At 36.4% G+C, this 20,817-nt stretch overlaps 1 protein-coding gene across 3 annotated transcripts in view; it reads left to right on the forward strand.

Moving 5' to 3' along the window:
* Positions 1-20,817, forward strand: part of apba1a (amyloid beta (A4) precursor protein-binding, family A, member 1a) — a 72,583-nt gene that overhangs the window by 15,994 nt on the left and 35,772 nt on the right. For all 3 annotated transcript variants that reach the window (XM_066711182.1, XM_066711179.1, XM_066711180.1), the window contains exon 2: positions 13,740-13,876. The gene's annotated coding sequence lies outside the window, so the exon portion shown is untranslated. The remainder of the gene's footprint in view (positions 1-13,739; positions 13,877-20,817) is intronic.

Consider the following 20,817-nt stretch of genomic DNA (forward strand, 5'->3'; position numbering starts at 1 on the left):
TTGCCAGTTCAGTGCTTACCATTACATCTGCCAAGCCTTAATCCATCAATTGGTTTTTATACCCTCTCAACAAAGAAGTCTATTTACCATTGACTGTTTACAGTATATCGGTGAGAATCTTTCTGTGTGTTCCATGTTTTTTTTTAGCTTGATGTCCTAGATTTATATTGTCTGGGGGAAGAGAGCAGTTCAGTGGCTGCTCAGGCTGCAGATACATTATTTAGACCTTGGATTTAGCTGGTGCTGAGAGTCTGCTGGCATTCCTGTTCTCCTTGTGGAGGACACTGGCTTCAAATCAAAGATGTATTGCACCCCACATGTATTGCTCCACAATTAAATAAGGACAACAGCTCACATTAAAACTAGGTGTGAGAACTATTATTAGCATAAGTATGGTCTCTAGGATCTTCCTCGCCCAATTTTTTATTTTAGTGTGATGCTTTTGAGAATGTAAATTCACACAGTATTCCTTAAAAACAGACAGTATATATTTTCCTTGAGCACACACACAAACCACCCCCATTTTATTCAATTTTTCTATAGATCTACTGTATTTTCCTAATGCAGTTAACATTTACTGAACACGGACATTCTAATACTGTCCTAATCTTGACAGAGAGGAGGTTGTCAGATGTATTTGACCATATTGAATTCTAAAGTTCTCTGGCCTTTTGTGTGGCACAGCTAGGTTGCCCTATATTTAGTTTCTTGGAAGCCTGACTGAGCTCGTGGTTTGATTTGAGTCTCAGTGTCATCACACTGCGGAGTCTGTTGTGGCGCCTGGACTGAATGCTTGACAAGGAAGCCTCTGTCTCTTGTAATTGTTCTGAAGGCCTAGTGTGGAATCGCACAAGAAGCTCGGCAAGATGAGCCACTTTTGTAACGCAGTGGTGCATTGGGGGAAAACATATAAACATATTTTCTTTCTGTTATTCTGCTCCTCGCAAATGCAAATTACATAATTAAGGTTGCTAAATAAGCCTTGGTAATAATGTTCCTGAAATGAATCCTGAATTATGCATGCCTTGACCAAATTGGCATACAAATAATGTACAGCAGGTGACTACGTTTCGGTTGAGAGTTTTTAAATAATATTAAACTAAACTGTGAAGCCGGTGGGGTGTCAATCATCTTGGCATGAAATACCCATGCACCTTAATAAGAGTAATAAGAATAATTGTCATTCTCTGCACACACACATTAACCTCACACTTCATATTCCACAAGTAGATCCTCCTCATCGGATTATCATTCACAGAGACACTGGACTGAAATATGTGGCATTTATTTGTCATGGGTAACTGAGCACAGTATAAATTCCGGAACCTCTATTATACATTGTGTGGCTCTGAGCATTTAGGAAGTTCATACTACATAACATGAGCACAGCTGCAATGTTGTCTCTTCTGAATGGCACCATACTTTTTAATCTCTAACAGTGTATATTTATAATCCTTTCTGAGTTAATTAAAAAAAAATATATATATATCCCATACATTTTTATACATATAATCTAGCCTTTAGTAAAATGTAGTTTAATTCATATTGGTACAAGCAAAGTGCTCATGCTCAGTTTTTTTTTGGTTACACTACAGCTTTTCAATAGAAAAGTCCCTGATCTAAGCAAGTGAATACATTCACGGGCAATTGATTTGAACCATTCGTACTTCCATCTCTTTAGCAGTAATTTTGTTTTTGTACAATTTTCTTTAAGGTCACTACTAACCTCCAGTCTAACTGAATTTGAAGGCCGCTCTAATTGTAATAAGATACAGATAAAATAACTGACAAAGCTTTCTTCACTGTGACAATATAATTGATATAAATAAGTACAATTGTAATAATGCATTGGTGTGAAGACAAAAAAACAAAAAAAAAAAATTGTATACGTGAATCTGCTGCGCAAAACTCTTTGCATTAGTATTCTATCTGAATATCCCCTGAGCCTGCGTTTCATTATGTTCTTGACCTTGTATAAACATATTTGGTGTAGTTGAGTTTTCATTTTTCAATTTAAATGCATCCTCTTAAAATGCTTGTAACGTTTAACAGTAAATATGCATACGGTATATTTTTAAACCATTACCTTAAGATTTGTTTAAATTTTTACATAAAGGAAAGTCGAATAGAGAGCTTTTCTTTGCAGTACAGCCCCGGCTCAAGAACAAAGGTGGCTGCAACAGATCTTGTGAAGGGGGACAGAGAAAAGCCAGGAAATCAATAGAGTACTGTAGGAACTGCTCTGTGAATAAGTTGAAAAAGCACGGCTTACTCCTTTCTGTGTTATATGTGATTTTACAGCAAGGGGAATGGTATAATGATGAAATTATGGTGAAATCCATTTATTCAACCATGTGTGCTCTGGGTCAGTAAAGTAAAGCACATAGTCAATCTATTATTTGATGGCTTTGTTTACAATGTTGCTTAAGGGAGGGAAGAGTTTATAAGGATGTTGTTTGTCTCTTATTTAAGTCAGGTTTTTACATGGAGAACAAATCCTTGTTTGAAACCCATATACTTAGGCATTGCCTGTATTTGCAATTCATGGCCACTGGATTTTAAACATTGCACTGGGATACAGTTAAAACTGAGATCAGTCAAAAATCTGTATTGTGCATTCCTCTGGTTGTTCACTTGAGGGCTGGACACAAGTTGTCTTTAAATGTTTATTATACAGCCTTTTTTGTAAAACAATTTTAAGTTCCTGTTCCTGTTTTAAGTTCCTGGGATAGCCTACTTCCCCAATGGAAACTCACTCATTTACAGTTCCTGAAATTATATAAAAATAACCCTCCTAATAGATATTTTTTAAGCAGATTATTACATCAGAAGACATACTTTGAGAGAAACAAAAGAATTAAAAGAACTGTTGATTAAGTATATTTCATATTTCTGTAAAAAAAAGTAAGTACTTGGTAGTGTGTGTGTGTGTGTGTGTGGTATTTCCTTAGAATACTTAGAAATGTTATGCCCCCTTTCAAAGTCAATTTGTGTACAATAAAGACGTCTACCATTTCTGCCAGACAGTTACCATTACTACGACACTAGAAAACGAGGTAGGTGCAATTTAAACAGGTATTTTTATATTTAAAACATTTAACATATATTATCTGTGTTGTCAGATTCACAAGTATACTGACTTTAGGCCTTTCATTTCTTTTGTATGCTATTTTATTTATAATCGAAGCCAAAACAAAGTGTTACTCTGTCTCTATAAATTAGCCTGGATAGTAAATTAATGGGGTTTACTGTGAGGTTAATAGCTTTTCCAGTCACATTTCCTGCCACACAAACAACTGAGCACTTGTTGCTGCCAGGCACACAAACGCAGCAGCCTGGATCTTTAGAAGTCTGTACATTAACTGTTGGTAGTGAAAAACGTAATTGTTACTTGCTGTAGACTATAACAAACTTAAATGAAGCATATTTTGTATTTAGGAGACGGAGATGCATTTAAGCCTTGTGGGCATCTTCAATGGAAAACTGTTATTTAAATTGGATTTCATTATTGTCATAATTTGCTTGCTATTGGGGAGAGGAGACTTGATTACTTTTACAGATGAAAAAATCTCTTCTGAAACAAAAACAACAAAGCAACAAACAATGCAACTGTATTAGCACAGTTTGGAAGTGAAACAGATTTCATTTTGGTACATTTGCTTCTTTCAAAAGCCTAATTGAATGCTCTACTGAAAATGATTTGATTTTGAATTAACATAAAGAGCATAACGTATTTATTTTTATGGTACTTCGGTGTGAGATGCATTTGGTTATTTCTTAGAAAGTGTTAGTTTTTTTTTTTTTAAATAAGCCCAATAGTAAAACGAGCATTCAGAGAGAAAACCTTCTATGAATTAATGTTTGTCATGACCTTAACAAAGATTTAGTTAATTCTTTCACGAATAATACTGAACAAGTGCTGCTCATCTCGGAGAATGAAATCATATGGAGTGATTCCCAGCTCTCTCAAGGGATAGACACCCTCGTGGCACAAGGTGTTTCTTTCTCTGTGCTGTCTAATGCACAAGGTTTTTGTTAGTCAATCCAATAGACCATCTTATTAGGGTCCTTCATTTTGCATAGCTTGGCTTTTGAAACTGTTCTTCAGTCACACTGAACACAGGCCTCTACTAATGGTGCGTGTGTGTATATATATCTTTATCAAGAATGTGAATAATTTTGGGGGGCATTATATATTTTCCAGTCTCCTCTCCTTCATAAACAATCTTCAGCCCTTTTTTAACGATTGTAACTTCAATTCACTTCATTATTCCTCGGGCCAGGTATTTGAAAGTCTATTTTTTGGAGATGGTTTTAGACACAGAGGTCTTTTCCAGGTAATTTACCTACCTGCTATAGTGAAGAGCAGTTTCAATTCATTTTCCAGTAGGGCAGTGGACAGCCAGACTCCCATGACCAGGCCATCCCACTGAAATGCATCCCAATTGCTCAGGAACAAGAGCAGCACAAATTGAAAGGAGATAATGTCAACTCTGTGTATCTGGCCTGATGGATCAGTGCTCTGTCAGTTGCCAGCTTCCACGTAGAACAGTGCAACTGCACACTTTAAAGACTGCAAGACCGTCTACTGGGACTGATACTGGATATAATTCAAATATGTCTCGTCTACCCGAAAAAAGAAGGCGCAGTGCGATGAGACCAGAATGAAATTAATAATGATAATCACTTCCAGTTTATTTGATTGAGGACAAATAACATGTTTATACTTCAAAACTGAAATGTTTTCAGATTATTATTTTTTTATTTGGCAGCAGCATTTTTAATTAATTCACCAAAGGGTCTTTGATTTCTCCTTTCTCTAGAGTTCTTTAACTTGGTTCCTTCAAATAAGGTAATTGTAAATCTGTACAGTAACCTTCAGCATATATTAAAGCATTTTGACCAGCTTGGTATTAATATTAAAAACAACTATTAAATATGGATGAAGAATAATGTGAACATTACATTTCTTTTGTTATTTACATATTATGCCAAAATCAGTGGTACAATAAATCATAGCATATATATTGTGTGTATTAAGTAATGTTTTCTTTTGTTTTGAAGTAATCTAATTGTTAGCTATGGTATTAACCTGATCTCCTTCAACAAAATCCGTGGATTAGCAGTCTATGCATTTTGGCAAACCACTGATTCTGAATAATTGCTGTTTTTTGTCACCTTTACAATCTGCACAAATATTTCCCAAGTTTTATTTTCCTGAATGAGCTGAGTTTCAACCGAGAAGCATTAAGAAATAGGCTGCTTGCCTTTTTCCCATTATTAAACCAATCCTTTTTAAAATGCGATTGTTGGCCAGTTACAATCTAGTTGTATACATTGTACAATCTAGTCATGTGCCCCAAGTCTGCAAAACCCCTCAAACCTGTTATACAAATAATTCAAAGGTGTACCAAATTAAACACTACTGCTTCGGTGAAAACGAGATCTGAAAATCAAGATATAGTCTGCGGTCCCTGAATTTTTCTGTGTGCCAAATCTTCACAAGGAGCAAAATGCTTATTAAGAGAGTATGCAGGTGTTATAAAAAATAATCAGTGCTGAACAGCATGTGTGAAGCATTGTACTTGCCTACTCTGTTCACATAGTTCTGCCTCCCACAAACCATTATGTAGATGAGCACTGGAGAGTACATGCTCTCTCCAAAGGACATCCTCACCATGTGTTCCAAAGGGAGCAATTACTGATCATGTAAACAATGCCTGCTGCATAGTAATAGCAAGGCTTCAAAACAACATACATAGTGTGCATTGTCTGTGTTGCCGTTCGCATCTCCAAAACCTCCAGCATACAAATAGTTGTTTGCAACTCCCTCTGAAAGTTAACCAGTGTCATTCAGTACTAACATGTAGGCTAACTGGATGATATTGCTGACCTTTTCAATTGTTGTTAACAGTACAAAATGTTATTATAGATTATTTTGACTTAGACTAATATTGTTGCTAGTTTCATTTTGGAGTAAAATTGATTTGTAGGCTTTGGATATTATTTCAAATGGGAACCCTAACCGTAAGCCTGGTTGTGTAAAGGAAGGTTTAGGAATTGAGGGGTTTACATAAAGTTGGGACACACTGGTCTTAAGTAAATTGTGCAATAGAATCAATATTATTTTATTTGCGTTTGGTACCTTTTCTACAATGCTTTTGTTAATAAACTTAATTTCTAAGTTTAGCTAACTTCGATTAAAAACAATATGACAATGTTTTTATGGATTTGTATGCAATTGTTGTTTTTATTTTTAATGCAAATTAGTTTTTTACTGGATGGTAAGATATTTTATTTCGTGCTGTTTCTAGTGTTGATTGTGTGATTTAGGACTGTAGTCTAACTAAGATTTAAGTTTATTTCCCCCTCTGTCAAGCTACCCCAATTCCTCACCCCTCATTACATTTCAAACTGCCTTGAAGGTTTTTAACAGTCTGCTACTTTGCAGAGTGAGGGAACTGTTCATCTTTCTGTATTAACCTCCTTATTGTCCTTGATATAGTGCACGCTATTTTGAGGTGCTATATTTATAGAGGTCTGGGGTCTTTCCTGAATAAGTAGAACTCCTATGGCACACTGAAGTGGTTTGTTTTTCTGAAGTATGAAGACATAGAGTAATGGCTTCTCTTAATAGAATAAGGTTCTGCATGCTCACCCAAGTATACCATTATTGATTGCTCTAATAAATCACCCATTCTTGAAGTGGGCGTTTAGATTAATTAATAACTGTATTCTTGTCCCTCTTTATCTTCTGCTTTTATTCATTTGTCTTTCCGAACAGAATATCATATCTGAATCTAGATTTGCGTTGACAGTGTAAGATTTGATTATACAAAATACCACTTGAACATGTTTTTTCTTCTGAGAGGTACACGCTTGGTTCTCTGAGGACAGTGTAGTACGTGCTACATGACTAACAACATTATTGTCAGCATGAAAATTAATCCTTTTCAAGAATCAAAATAAACGGGCATTCATTCGGACTTATGGAAAGTGATGCAGTTTTCAGAAGAGAAATGAAGGTGTCTCCTAATTTTTGGCATACTTTTGAATGTGATATATTATTATTTGATGTTATATTATTTATTGCAGTCTCTTCTGACATCTGCTACACTAATACACGGTCGGTTCTGCACTTTGATATTGTACACTGACTCTAAGCTACCAATCCAATATCTAATTACTTCCAGATTTGGTTCATGTCAGATTTCAAGAATTTGGTTTTGTTACCATGGAAAAATAATACACAAAATTACAAATGCAGACCTTCTACACAGGCAGTGAGATACTCACATAAGTGATTTTAAAAAGCTAAGAGTTAGTAACTTCTTCCAGAAATTCACATTTTTGAGTTAGACAGTTATCTTTACAATATTTAAGTGTTCAAAGGTTTATGAAATTTGCAACCATTCACCAAACACTCGGGGAAGGATGAATTTTCCGATGCTCTGATTTCTAATTTATTTGCAACTGCAGATACATTTTCAATTCACTTCAAGACTGGTTTACAACTAAAAGGGCTTTTTATTCACACTTGAAATAATAATATTTATTACATGAGTTGCTTTATTGTGTGCAGTATCTTAAGGCACAATTACAGTAGCATTTTAAAGGCTACAGATGCAAAAGATGCTCATTACCTAGGGGGAGATGTGTAGTCAGTCAGGACAAACTGAAACTTAAAGGCTTTTTGGAGGAGTTTTAGAACTGAGAGGATAACTGTCACTGCAGTTCACCACCCCATCCTAAAATATATGTGAATATCCAATGATCATCAAAACACATTTTCATTAGTTGAAACAATAGGATTTAATCTAAAATTTAGGACACAGAACAGTGACTAAAAGCTTCTTCAAGCATGATGGAACCAGTCTGCTACCATTACATACTACACGTAGTAAAGCTGTACATTTTAGAGATAGACCCTGTGAAATAAACCTAGAAAACAAAACATTTAGGTCTACATAAAATAAAATAAACAGTGAGCAAATTAATTGTTTGGCCGGGAGGCATTGTGATTTATAGACTCAAATTTTCCTGATCATGTTAATCTCACAGTCTATTTTTAGCGCAGCTCTCATACCATTTTACATATTTTGTATAGACATTTTAACAATAAAACCGATTTTCCACAGCATTTGGAACCATACGTATATTTCAAAATGGAATGAGAGCTGTGTGAAGTGGCTTGGAAAAAGTATATGGTCATCTGTGGACAAATCTTTAAAACATAAACCAAACAGAAAGACATGGATTTTTTATTGATATTCCACATCCTCTGACATAAGTCTAACTTGTCTGCTTGTGTTTGTTGTAATTCAATATATCAAGGATAAATAGTCCTACTGTGTGGTATTTTTATTCTTGAAGCATACTAAGGATAGGGAGGTCCTGGTTCTAAAGGCTTCTCGGGCAGTTACAGGGATAAGTACCAGGAGGGATTTATCTAAGGTTTATGAAAAAACATAATTTCATGTAACTCTTTAACAAAATAATAAACCGGTCAAATGATGTGTTCCTCTAACCTACTGTGTTGGGAGAGAGAAACATGTCCACAGAACTGAGCACAGTGTAGGAGATTAATTGTCATTTCACGCTGAGATGATGCAGCATGTTGACAAAGCTAGAAGCTGCCTCCGAGTGGAAGAAAACCCCATCACCTAGTGAGCACAAATAAGCAGATTAAAGTCATTTTAATTGCCTTGGTTCATAGCAGTCACTATAAGTCATCGCATGTTAATTCGACTAGTCACCCAGAACAGAAACTCTGCCAGGCACACTGACGGAAGTGGGTAAATCTGAATATTCAAAAGAACCTTTTTGTTGATGAACCCAGAGTCATGGCAAACTATTTCTCTGCAGTCCATCCTTTACTAGCAAGGCCAACTACAGCGATATAACGGAGTGTGCCCTTTTGAAGGTCTGAATGAAGGACTGGCATTAGAGATTGCCAATAGCAAGGTTTGTCTATAAGGTCTCCTATTTGACCATGATGCTTTTTATGGCCCTCTGGGGAACAGTTTTACACTTCATCAGAGCATCTGCTGTTGCAGTGGTATCTTCCCATTGCATTAAGTAACAGTCATCTTTCTGGATAAGGAAGGTGATCACCTGCGAGACGGTGCATTGAAATGTTGCTTTAAGTGCCGTATAGTTACACCTACCCTGACAGTATCGCTGTCTGTGTTTGCCATCTGAACATGTACCAGCTGGAAATCTTACAACTTATAGCTAAATCACCATATGTTGCTTATCTTTTATGATTGCAGCAGCCTTTTTTTATTAATTATTTATACCTATAACTATACCTGTTTCACGGTTATAAACATTTACCTGTTCCTGACAAGTTAAGTAGCAAGACATCCAGTAGTGATTACCTGTCGAAAAAGAGCATAAATGAAACAACAAAATATTTCTGCTAGGTAAAGAAATACAACAAGTCTCAAGGAACTCCTATATCGTGAATTTGGGTTTGCTGAAGTTATTAGAAAATGTTTTTTGTATTTCATTTTTTTTTTTTCTCTCTGGGTGAGGGGGTACAAGGGTACAATTGAGCATCTACATACCAATCAGTCTTATATGATTCATTACATTGTGAAAGAGTTCAATAATAAGATTATCTACACAGTAACATCAAGGGGCTAGTCAACATGGATTTAGAAAAGATGAAGTCTCACCTTAAATTTCTTCTAGCAAGATTTCTGTACCTATTGAAACCCCTAATCTAAACTGAAATAACTGACCCGTCCTGTTCAGCATTATTTGCCAAGATGAATTTGTGTTCACAAAATATATATCATTGAATATCAGGACTGAACAGACACTTGGTAAATGCCATCTAATGCTATGAAGGATTGCAGGCAGGTAGCACTAGCATACATTATAAATATCAACTGCGTGGTTCTGAACTTGAAAAGAATTTTGAGGCTGCTGCTGACTCATCTGTTCCTCATTTAGATAACGTAGGAAGGGCTATAAAAAGACCAACAGAAAGCTTGGGTATAGGGAAATTAGTAGAATTTAAACAAAATCATGTTCAAATTATACAGTGTAATAGTAAGACCCAATGTGCTAGTCTGTGTGGAGATTTAAAGACTGTGATGTGAATTCCAGGGGATGCTATCTGTACTGTAAAAACAATTTACAAATAATCGATTTGATTCAAACAGGCCAGACTTTCAGTACTGTCAGTTCGCAGTCAAATTGTAAATACTGTATTATTGCACACTGTATTGCGCTTTTATTTTGTAAGTCGCCCTGGAAAAGGGTGTCTGCTAAGAAATGAATAATAATAATAATAATAATAATAATAATAATAAATACATGTTTTGCAAATGATGGTGATTTATGATGAGACTGCACCAAACACCACTCCCTTCTACACTGACTTTTTTGTTAATAGAAACAAGTTAATGTGGAAAAGGACAGGCTGGAAGTTACAGGATGGTTTTAACTTTTTTTTTTTGTGGTATGGTGATTGATAAAGAAGAAAACGGTCTTTGGCCAGGAGAGTAAATTACGTGTTTTTCTTTCCCTTTTTGTATTTGATATTTATAATATCTGCCATAGTTAGCATCTGTTCTGAATTTTAAGTATCCTGGTTGACTCTATGCTCTTCTTTCCAATATTTACTGTGCAATTTGTATCCTAGAGACACAAAAATACAATCTATCTTAGTAGAAGATGGTACTGCCTGAGGCACAAACTGAGTTATTGATCTAACTCTGAGGTATTACAATCAGAAACCTGTAGTATAATTTGAATGTTATTGTTAAAAATATAGAGAGAGCAAAACATTACCACAAGAAATGAAAAGCAACAACAGTTATATATCTGTAATAAAACACTAGTCAAGCATAAAGATATAATTATGCTGAAATTAAAATACTCATCTCCTTTTGTAGGAACTGACAGCGTTTCACAGTAATTATAAGAAAAAAGAAACCAAACATACACTTACTCATATATATTATTAAATATATTTAAAAATACTTACCTTGATTTCATGCCGGTATTATATATTTGTAATGTATTAATAGATGTACAAATATAGATTTATATTGTTCCATATGCAGATATATTCAAGAATGTGTGATGTATTCAAATAGGCATCCAGTGTGACCTAAATAGTCATTGTATGGTGTTGTGAGATAACTGCTGGAGGCAAATAGAAGACCACTAAACCCATATTACGGGTATATTTTGAAACCAAGTTGAAGGATGTTTTTAATACTCTCTCAGCAAGCTTTTCGTAATGCTTTTCTTTTAAATCAGAGTAAGTGTTCTGGTCAGTCCCGAGGCATAAAGACAGTTTATGTTCAGAGTAGTCCATGAACTTGTGCAGAGACTGTAGACATTTCATTACATATCCACAAACGTGGAATTGTAGTGCAGGCAATCTGAAAATCTGGGACTGTCTAATAATGGCTTTGGTGATTCCTGACACAATTTTTTTGTGTTACATTTTTTTTTTACAAGAGTCTATACAGAATTTTTACACATATCATCTGGTTTTCCAAGGCAAGCTTAAATGTGCATACTTGGCATACTCAGTCATACCTGCAGGTGACTGTCATCATTCTACTAAATGGGCTGATAGAAATGACCAGGAACAAGTTTTAAGATTGACCAGGCTTAAGTAGCCGGGCTAAACTGAATGGCTCAAGAACTGCACAGGAGAGAGACCTACAGGCTAAACCTCTTTTCAGATTCATGACATTTACGTTCCAATCATGGCAACTTCTACAGAGCTCCAAGCTTAGTTTTTCAGTTCAGTTGGGCCACAGTCATGTAAATTAGCATCAGGCAAAAGACTGATGTTAAACCGTAATAAGAGTGAATCCTCTGACTTACATTGAAACAAGTGCACACACTACATAGAGGCAGACATATCAGAGTGCTGATAGACAGAAATCACAAAGACAAAGCACACCAAGAGCTCATGTGTCTCCATCCAGAAAAGAAGACGAAGAAGAAAATGCAATGTTACAGAAGTCAGAGCTACATAATAGATTCTTTGAAATAAAAACTTGAATTTAGTATGACAGCTCTCTAGACGATACAAGTTTCACTTGCTCTTGTAGAAAACAAAATCCATATTTTCATCCCTATTGCAGCTAGAAGCTAAACAGATATCGCTGCGTTTCATGTCTGTGTGGCTCCAACCTCCAGAGCCTTGTCTTGGCTTATTTTTCTCCATTTTCTAATTTTCAATATAGGTTAACATCAAGTTTTCATACCCCTATTAAAGTACACTGTATGCCTTAAGCATGATGTCAAATACTGTAATGCAGTCAGTTTAATCCTCTCTGGTTTTCAAAATATGAAAACCATAGATGATTAATCCTTGGATTGTGATATAAAATACTTTGAAGGTACCCATGCTGAATTTATTAAAACAATGCATAAACATAATTTATCAATATCACACTATTTAGTTTTGCATACCGTATTTCATTTTTATGTTTGTTCTGTTACTGTGAAGTTCTGTTCATGGAAATGTGCTCATAACTAGTTAACAAGCTGAGAAACGGTGCAGGCAGACTTTTACACGTTCACACGCTGGATTTTTGCTGTTCTGTTCTATTTTAGTTACTGCAGTGCTTTTATTTCATACCCACCTCATTACTCATTAGCATGAAGTGTACGGACGCCATATTATCTCCATACATGTGATCTTCATCCAGATCTAGGTTACATTTTGAGCAGCAGGTATTTCAAGACATACTCTCTATAAACCATCAATCATTGTTTCGGAACAAAGTAGGAAACAAACTAAGAAAAAGGTGGCACATTGTTTCATCTGTTACATGGGTATGAAAGTTGCATCACAGCAGTATGATCTAAAAATGAAATGGAGAAGTGTTTCAAGGATTTTATGGCTTAAATAAGACTTGCCAGGATTTGATCTTAGCTGCAAATGCACAGGTTTAACAGCTGTTGCATGTGTATCGCTGGGAAGCCCCCATTGCATACAAATTGGTGGCACTCAGATGGTATTTAGTTGGGAACTAGCCAAGTTCATTTATTTAGGTAACTATTCAGAAACCACATTTCTGAGTGCCTCTTCAGTTCTGTCTTATGCAACTGTATCCCATATCGTTCTTACTTTCTAAAATCCTCTCTGGCTCTCTTTCTCACGCTCTCTCTGTAATTGGAGAGTGCTTCACAGTCTGGCAGCTTTTACCCAAGTTGTCGAAAATGTGCAACCTTCGTACAACCTGCGAAATTACTGTCTTGTAGGACCTTCTGGAATATTAAGGTGCTACAGTGTTGACCTTGACCTTGAGTTGGAAAAGTTCGATTTTTCTTATTATTCTCAGGAAGTGGGAATATAATAGTGCCAGACCAAACTAGATAAATATTTATGTATTTTTTCCATTACCAGCTTGTTCTCTGTTGTCCTTATGGGTATTTGTAGAATCAAAATGTAGCTTTGCAATTAATCTTAATTCCCTTTCTCCTGATTTTCATTTGTTAATGATCCCAATATGAATTCACAAAGAAACCTCTACTGCAGATTTAGATGCATTTTATTATTTTTGTTTCAGTTGGCACACTATAGTCAGACTGAAGACTGAAATTGAAAACAAAGACTAAAATGATCTAACGAATGCATCAACTACTATGCAATGGCAACTATGGCATAGAAACCGTAAACCAGATATGAAATCTATATTATGCTTGCTGCCAATGTGATCTATAAATCTCCTTTTCCTTGTCTGTTTTCCCTGCAGTGTGGTTGCAGTTTGATCTAACTGTAATTACTACACCACAGCCAGTCTGATGAGATTGAGCCGCTCAGCCAGACACTGTACCGCCGCTGGAGCTGAGGCGTTCAACCATTTAGCAGAGTAATAAATGACCTTGAAAGGTGAGTGCTGGGGAGAGGGAGGGAGATCTTCTCACAACAACGCCTTCTTCATATATGCTACAGTCCAGAACAGTCTGTGAGATGAGGTGTCAGGGAGAGTAAATTAAACTGGAACTCAACAAACCTGGGGTTATCTTTGCTCCTCGTCTTTTCTGATGGAATGAAAAGGTGGATGCTTATGTAAAACACTACTGCATCACCCTCATTTTGATATGTCTGATACTGGGGGGATGCATATGCAACCAAGGAGAGCGGTCTGATCTAAGAGCGTAGCTGATTTGGAAATCAGTCCCCATGTTCAGTCCCTAAATTATCTTAGAATGTAAACTTGTACCTGCTCTCTGGCATCAGGATATACTCCTCAGGTTTTACGGTTATGCTTACCTTCCTGTAAGAACAACAGTGAGACACAGATTAATGCCCACTGTGGTATATACAGCCTTGGACAGAGGTCTTCTGTGTTCTTGATAAGGATGGTAGTTAATATTATGTTGTCTTCATCTTAATGTTTCACAAGTATGGTCCTATGTTTTGCATGACTGAAATACAGTTTTAAAATCCAAGTCATGCAAAAAAAGTGATGCTCTTGCCAGTGGGTCCCTGTGTTTTGCATGATTTGGCTTTTTAAACTATTTTAGTCAAATAAAACAAGGGCCCCATTGGTAAAAGCGTTTAGCGTACACTGTTCTCCCATTGCTTGATGGCAGCACTACCAATCTTGTTCTGATCCTTCACTTTTGTTTGCAAACATAAGGACTGAATTACAGAATTAGTTTCATACTTAAAATAGAATATAAATGTTCAATTGACTTTAAGTGCTATGACTGAGGAGGCCAGCATAAAAAGTCTAAACTGCTTTTCTCATCCTGTTAGCAAGAAATGTTGGAACAGTACTTCAAAATCTATGGAATTAGTAAACCGTTTATCACTGGGTGGCTTCAAAACACTTCCACACTTGTTTGTGTACAGGATTTAGAACTCATTACTCCATGACATACAAAGAGCTTTCCAGCTGATGAGATACAACCACACACCAGAATGCTTTCACTTCCAGCTTTGAAAGTTGGATAATGCAGTTAGAATGAAATGCCTGACAAACCCTCCTCCTGTATGAAGCCCCAGGGGGTCCAAAACAAACAGCAATGATAGAGCAGCATAAAGACCTTCAGTTATGACAGTCTTTTAAAGCATTTGTAAAATGTATATCAAATTATGCCTCACCTACAGACTGTGTTTAATTACCATATAATTGCCTGTTTGACCTAAGCACCTTTTCCCAGTTCTCAGTGGTCCAACCGTTATGCTATTTTGCCTATATGAGTCTATTTGTGGTTGGTAACCTAGGTGTTCTGCACTTGCTGATGTTAATTACAGAACAGTGGCAGTGCTATTTTCAGGTCTCTTATGAAGTAAAGTTTTAAATGCCTATAATATGGGAGTGCTGTGAGCCTTTTTTCCACAAATGCAAGTTTGCTTGTGTGGGATTTAGTCTCTTTATCTTTCTAGAGCAGTCTGAACTGTGCCTGTGGAGCATTTAATCTGTTTTGCAGTTGCTAGGAAATCCCTGAGAGTTAAGCAACTGTACATTAACTCTTTTCCCTTCAATGTTTGTAGATATTTGTGTCAACCAGGCCTGTTACAGCACTCCAAGGGTGAAGCAGTGACATAAACATTCATTATTTTTCTCATGTATTTAATAAATATGTTTTACTGTCAGTTGACAGATAATTATGGGTACTTTATAGAAAAATATTAACAATGGCTCCCCTTAGTGCTTTTTAAGGTTAAATGGCTTCTGGATTCTATTGAATAAATACAATGCATTATAATATTTCAGCATATTTACAGTCTCTCTCTCTCTGTGTAGACATGCTTTTTATGTTCTATAGCAAATACTTAAACATATATTTGTGTACAATATTTTACATTCATAATTACATTGATATCTATAAAAGCTTTATCAGTTTGTTCGAGAGAAAATTCACTTCTACTCTATTTACGCATGACATGTTTGTAAATAAATCCCAAGGTATAAGTGCAGTCCTCTCAGTAGCTCTTGGCTGTACCAAGCAGTGAAATGTGACATAATGCACTGTGCTCCCCAGATAGAAAAAGCACTCCCTTATTGTCTGTTTTTCCTGAAGGTATGTGTTCTCCTGTACTGCCAAGCACATTTGCTGTTACATTTCCAGGGGTTTCAATAGGAAGACCTTAGCCAATAAATTAATGGCCAGATAAATTATTGGCCCTAGGAGCTGTCATCCCATTGCACAGCCAGAGAAGAGGTTATCTGCCTGAGTTTAATTCAAGCAGTGGGCAGATGGCTGAATCCATCAGCTTGCACGGACCGCAGACAATTTGCTTCCCACTGTCAGCACCATCTGCTTCCATAGCTTCACATAGGCTGCTGCAGAAGTTCATTCCACTAGAGTTTGGGGGAATGTGTTAATTTCTCAGCAAGAGATGCTGCTGTGTGGATATAGATACACACACATGCACAGACACCGACAGAATTGGTGGTCAGAATTATGGGGATGCCTGCAAATCTCTGTGAAGTCATCATCAAAAATGGAAGAAACCACTTTAGCTATGGAGTTCTGTACATTTCTCTTGTCTCCATTAGTTTGCATTTTTAAAAGCACTATGTGTCTTTCTGATTGAGGTAGGAATGTGCATTGTAATAGTTTAACGGGAATGACTGAGCTAAATTGAACCATAAAATATCTACAGTTATAGTCTGTCATAATGGTTTTATGTGTAACTTTTTATTCTTCGCAGGTGAAATCTGCATTTGGCCACGGATATTTTTTGTAGATACTGATTCCTATGCCGTTCAGATAATTAAATGCATAAATTATGAATAGCATTCTTGGCTTTATAATTCCTTCTTCATTTGTCTCTTGCTGCAATAATATTGAAAAACGTTTTGGAGTAATTCTCAACACACACAGGGCATAAGTTATGAGAGCTTTGGCTTAGAAACATGGAATTCAACTTCTTTATGATATAATAAATGCAGACATTGCATTGTACTCCACACACACAGCTCTACGAAAAAGTAAGACTTGAACTGCTGACAGATCCTTGTTTGCTCTGATAGGTATGCGCTTGCTGTGCCATCAACTTGAAGTGATAGGTCCCTCTTAGCACCTGTCTTTTTAATTCCTTGCTGAGGCATTGCATCCTTATTTGCCTCTGCCCTTTATCTTAATACCAGTATCAAAATTGTGTTAACCTTTCAGCATCGCCCCGGCTTATCCTGCAGTGCACAGGAAGGGGTGTCAGAGATTAATCAGCTTGTGCAGATTCCCTGGGATTTGGGAGTTTTATCTCAAAGTTTACAATTAATTTGACAGATCAGAGAGACTGTCCAAAGCTTAGCCCATCCATCTGGATCTAGTGTCTTCTGGAAAAAGCCTTGATGGCTGAGGGTAGGCGATGTACAAATGTTTGTAAGGATGTATTCAATTCTTTATATACCCATAATCCTCTCCTACAAGCCAAAGAAGGAGCTGCCTTGTTTGAACCGGTTCATGTAAATTTCAGCCCGAGGTAGTCCGTATATACGCAAACATGCCATGTTTTTTTTTTTCTTTTCATGAATATGTACTGCCTAATGTAGGAAGTTAAAAAGATAACCTGATTTTGTTGAAAGACTTTTTTTATTTCTGCTGTTTTTGGAAAAATAAATAAATACACAAGGCGCTGATATTGAGTAAAGTAGGAGCCATAATATAAAATGCCTCACTTCAGTCATATCTTATGGCTGTCATAGATAAGAAAAACGAATATCTGGCTCTGCAATGTGATCACATCGTATTCATTTAGAAACTAAAACCCTTTATGTACTGTCTCTGTGGTAACAGGGGGATCAATGATGCTGATGTGATTGTTATTTTTACGATTAAGTTTTTACTCAATGGCTCATCTAAAGATCTATACTGTACATGGAGTTGTAGCAGATCTCCCATATAGAGTTGGGTTTAAAGCAGGATTATTTCTAATGGTTTCTTTAAGGCCTGCTGCAATAATGGGTTCTCGGTGTGCACTGCCTAGACTATAACTCTGAAACATATATTATCACTAGGAGACACAGTAAAACCTTTTTTCAAAATATCAGTTTAAACTTGCAAATGATTTTGTTTTAATGAACAAAAAACCTTTCATGTATTTGTATTTTTATGTATCTGTGATTATGTTAACATACAAGCAAACCCTCCCTTGATTAAACTGATAACTTGCAATTCAACGAAGATTAGAAACACAGCCACCAGTCGGAGGAAAAAAAAAAAGGTTGTCCTCTCTTCACTGCTGTAAAGCACCAGAGCTAAGAGATGTAGGTGCATTGATTTGGCATCCTGAAATCCCTTCTGAATACTTCTCATCATGCTCACGCTGTGCTTCCACAGCCCCCCGTGCATCTCACTCACTTCTTTGTGGTGCTGATTGGCCCGGCAGCCCGCACCATTCCCCTTGCCCCCTGTGGGAGTCATCATTAAGAGTGGAGGATGAACCCCCCCACCTCCTTCTCCTGCCAGCTGTCTGCTTTCCTCTGCTTATCCACCTGGGCTTTTAAACAGAGATGTTGCAGATCTCTTCTCATTGGATTCCCTCCAAAATGGGCTTCTTCTAATGAATCCTAGTATGGACCCCGTCTATGGAATTCTGTTTAAGGGGATCCCTCATTAAGTCAAGTTATAGCTGCTCAGAATGTCTAGATTTATAGCTGAAATTGATAGAACTGGATGATATTTGTATTTTTGTCCTTGGGTAGAAGGGTAGAGACAAATTCCAGGAACAGAAATGAAAAAGAATGAAAAATCAAGAAATTAAAAAAACAACCGTATCATTCTGTAGTGTTCGGAGCAATCAAAGCAGAATGTGGAGTTGTAGTAGATCTGATTTCACCATCAAGAAGAAGCAAAATACATTCCCTTTTTTTAGTTTTTTTTTTTCCCCAGTTACTATCAAAATGTATGTCTTGTTTTTGTGCAAAAGCCTGAGCTTTGGATTATTGATTTGCTTTATTCAAAGCAGCACCAGAGGTTATTTTATTACATTTGCTCATGAAATAGTGTGTTTAGTACCTCCTCCATATTTGGCACTTTTACATTCATAGATCTTTGCTGTGTTCCAAGTCAGTGGAGTGGGAACTTAGTCAGCAGCATTAGGACTGGGATGATTATGATAGATGTGTGTAGGACTTGAAACCTGTTTTCATCCTTGAGCTAAGGTTTAACTGCCCTTGAACAAAAGGACAAGGGGATCCACTCTGTAGTAGAGTGAATACAGATATAGATCCTTGCATTATGCATTTCATTTGTACATTTTACAGCCGCACAAAGGTACGTACTTATCGAGAGTTATGAGCCTTTAACCAACAAAAAAGAGAACAAGAAAAGCCACAACAAGACTAACAAAAAGAAACCGAATTGTAAAACATTTCATTATTAACAAAGCAGAAAAAAACTGAAATGACAAATATATTTTGTAATAACCTGCTAATGCTAACTGCCAGGTGCCAAAGCAAGCCATGTGTATACATTTAAATTAGGTTTAACATGTATAGTCAAAATACTTGCCTTTGTAAGTGTGAACAATTCATTTTTCGTATAATTGTATTAGAGTAGATACCATTATACAGACTAATAAAACAACCTAGACCACTGTAGAGGCAATTGTCTGTGTGTGTGTGTATATGCCAACTGTATATTAGTAGTATCAAAAGAACATTAATCTTCTTCCATTGGTGGATAAAGAGACCGAAAATGTACCCTTTAGAAAGTCTTGCACAACAGCTGTGATCAGTGCATCCATGTGCTTCTTCTGTAACCAATCTGAAGAAAAAACTAACACAGCTGTGGTAAAATCTGGAGCAGACTAATTAAATAAACGGCTAATTTAATCCCCTTGCATTAGAATTATGTTATACGGGATGCTCATGGAGGTACCAAATTGCTTAATCCATCTTCACCCTTATTTTTGTTCAACGTTTTGTTTTTAAATAATTAAAACAAATTATAATCATACATTTCTCACTAAAAATATATATTTTCTTAGACACCATAATTCTTGACAGTGCTTATACCTAAAGGAAAGAAAAGCGCTACTTGAGAGCCTGATAGTTTGGGAACAAATGAGCCTTGAGGGGCAGAGTGGCCTTTTTTTGGTTCATAACATTTCTTGTGTCCTCATATAACAGTAACAGGGAATGGCAAAGCATGTTGTTCATCGTGGAGGCTTAATCTAGGTTGTTACATTAGATATTAGCCTCTCTGAGGGACTCGTCTCTTCTACAGAAGCTGCTCAGCATGCTTGAATGGAGACCTTGATTCAGGGGTATTCAAGGATATGTGTGTGCGACACATATTCTGCTCTCCAAGAGTTCCAGGGACACAGAAACTATAGCACTGCATTTGACTTCCATGCTTTTTTCATTGCATTCATTCATCTAGGCCCTTTCCTCCCCAATATTTATCACAGCAATAACAGTAAACTCCATGACTCTGTCCATTATACACCAACTCAGATTTACACACAGAGGCAGGTTTGGCAGCACGGCATTGTAAGAAACGGGCAGCATTTTGAAAATAAATTAAACGGCCAAATCCAAATCCAAAAATCTTTAATTTCCTGAAAAGGCAATTTATTTTGCAAACAGTTGGCAATAAAAAAAAAAAAGCATTAAAAACATTAAAACACCATGCATATTCAAACACATAAAAACATTACTGGACAATACAACAATCAGTCAATTAATAACAGATACCATCACAATGTACAATGCACCATTGATTCTGTGAATTTCAACTTTTTTGCTCTCACATAAAAGGGAAATGCATTGTTTTTTTATTTCCGTGATTGCCTCTTTATTCTGGGAGTTTCTCAGTGAAAGGTTTGTCCTGAGGTTTGTATTTTCTAATAAAAGCATAATTCAAATA

This window comes from Amia ocellicauda, chromosome 8, assembly GCF_036373705.1.
Source record: "Amia ocellicauda isolate fAmiCal2 chromosome 8, fAmiCal2.hap1, whole genome shotgun sequence".
Lineage (NCBI taxonomy): Eukaryota > Metazoa > Chordata > Actinopteri > Amiiformes > Amiidae > Amia > Amia ocellicauda.